Below are 2978 nucleotides of genomic sequence, written 5' to 3' on the forward strand. Positions count from 1 at the left end.
GTATCTATATGTTTATGTATATATATATGTATATATAAGTATATATATTATATATATACAGTATATATATATATATATTAATATATATATTTATATAAATAAGTGTTCGTAAATATATATACATATATATATATATATTATATATATATGTATATATATATATGTACATATATATATATAAATATATATATATATATATATATATATATATATATATATATATATAAATATATGAAGGTATTTATATTTAACGTTTAACAACACAAATGTCTGACCTGAGAAAATATGATCAAGTTACAATACACAGATGTGATCTTCTTAATTACCGGGTTTCGTATATCACCCCGGGATCGGACAAAGACACTTCCCAGGCACCACCTGCGATTTAGGCCCTTCTGGAAATAGCGACCTAAGCTAACACTTGGATCAGCCCCATCTATTTTTCCTGTAGACGGGTCATCGCCCCGCCTAGCGAGCTGACCTGAGATATGCTGATGGTAGCAAAGTTAAACAAGGTCTTCTGACCTCGACTGCCTTCACCAACCTCCAAATCATCTGCATCTACGATATGTGTACCAGTGCTAATCTTAATTTTTATTTCCAGAGTCATTTCTTGTCAAATATATATTATATCGTGTCTTTATACTGTGATTATTTTGAAGTTATAATATATTGTTACCGTATCAGCTGCTGTGTTTGACACCAACCTTTTATTTCTCTATGTGTGGATATTAGAGTAATCTTATACCCATCACAATATATATATATATATATATATATACATATATATATTTACGAGCACATATATTTATATAAATATATATATACATATATATATAAATATATATATGTGTGTGTGTGTGCATACGTTTATATATATATATATGTATACTTTATATATATATATACATATGTATATATGTATATATATATATACTGTATATATATACATATGTATTTATGTATATACATCTATATATATATATACTGTATATATATACATATGTATTTATGTATATATATATATATATATATATATGTATGTATATATGTATGTACATGTATATGTATATGTATATATATATATATATATATATATATATATATATATAGATATATATATATAGATATAGATATATATGTGTGTGTGTGTGTGTGTGCATACATGTACATTAATTAATATATGATACATATTTATATATATATATATATATATTTATATATATATATAAATATGTATCATATATGAATTAATGTACATGTATACACATACACACACACACACATTATATATAATATATATATATATATATATATTATATATATATATATATATATATATATATATATATATATATATGTTTATATATATGTATAAATTAATATGTATATATATATATATATATATTTATTCATATATATGTATATATATTACATATATATATATATATATTTATTCATATATATGTATATATATTACATATATATATATATATATTTATTCATATATATGTATATATATTACATATATATATATATATATATTATATATATGTTATGATATATATATATATATATATATATATATATATATATATATATTATGATATATATCTGGCAACAAGTAGGAGACGTGTCGATGTTAGGTCTCAGCGATTTAAAGTGTAAAATGATGTTTATCCAGTGATCCGTGGTGGCACAACATTAAGTGAAAATATCTGTGAATGTCTAGAGTGCCTATGCCAACGAAATAGTAATCAGAAATTGCACAAGTGTTATATAAAATTTAAAAAAGAAAGAATGCCATAGGAAAGCTAGTCCTTTGAATGGGAATATAAATGAAGGAAAACATTAAATTAAATTAATGTTACAGTGATTTGCAATAATACCACAGCATGAAAGCTTCTGAGGTTGTCTGAATACCTTCCTAATATACTGCAACATCATACCATCCAAGCAAATCAGAAAAAAATGAGTCAAACATCGCATCCACGTTCCCCATAGATGACACGCTAGTGCTAGTGCCAAGGGTCAAAGTTGACCAACTTCCTTTCAATATCTAGGCATATTAAAATCCATTCCGTTCGTGAATACATTATACTATGTTCATAAATCTATTCATTCAACCACCTTGAGGGGGAGTATCAACTAGGAAAAAATTATTCCTAATGGATGCCCAATCTCAAGCGATGGAAACCCTAACGGCCACAGCCACACAGGGACGGTCATACAGAATAGATACCAACTAGTAAATACCTCTCCGAAATTTTGACAGATATATCCTATTCCTTGATATATATATTTAAGCAAATTATAATGCATGGGCACATAATTCACTTGCGTATGTATGCACGCATAGACAGTTTATATATGAGTGCTCTGTACATACATGATGTCGGAAGCACAAGCCATGAGTTACGCAAGTGTATCTGTATATGAGCGTAGGCATCTATGCACATCGCTTAGAATGTGTGTATAATTGCATATTTTTATATTTATATGCATCTACACTGTGCATGCATGGGCACAATCTATATATAGACATGTACATGAGAGCAGGCATGGCAACATGGATGAACATATAAACATGTATTATGCGCAGGCCCTGCATGTGTATTTAAACAGACACCCATTTTCACTGGAGTGGACCAAGATGTAGTAAGCTAAATTGGGGGATGCTAAGATCTGATAATATACGAGACTAGCTCAAACATGTTGGAGATTAATGGTAGTCTTATGACTAAATTGCTCCCCCAACAAGTTATAGATGGGGCCGGTAGGTGGGGGTATCTGGCCCCACCTCTCTTAAATATAATTTCCCAGTCAAGACAACGGCCTTCATCCCCTGGAAGCGAAAAAGCCCTGGTCAAAGCGCCGATCGGGATAGCTCTGAAGCAGAGGGTGCTAAAAATATCCGTTTAGACTCAGGCCGCCTCATAGTGATGAATCTTTGCACATACAATGTAAGGACTCTGAGA

Source organism: Penaeus japonicus, unplaced genomic scaffold, assembly GCF_977035675.1.
Source record: "Penaeus japonicus unplaced genomic scaffold, GWHDUDI00000001_assembly GWHDUDI00000003, whole genome shotgun sequence".
Taxonomy (NCBI): Eukaryota; Metazoa; Arthropoda; class Malacostraca; order Decapoda; family Penaeidae; genus Penaeus; species Penaeus japonicus.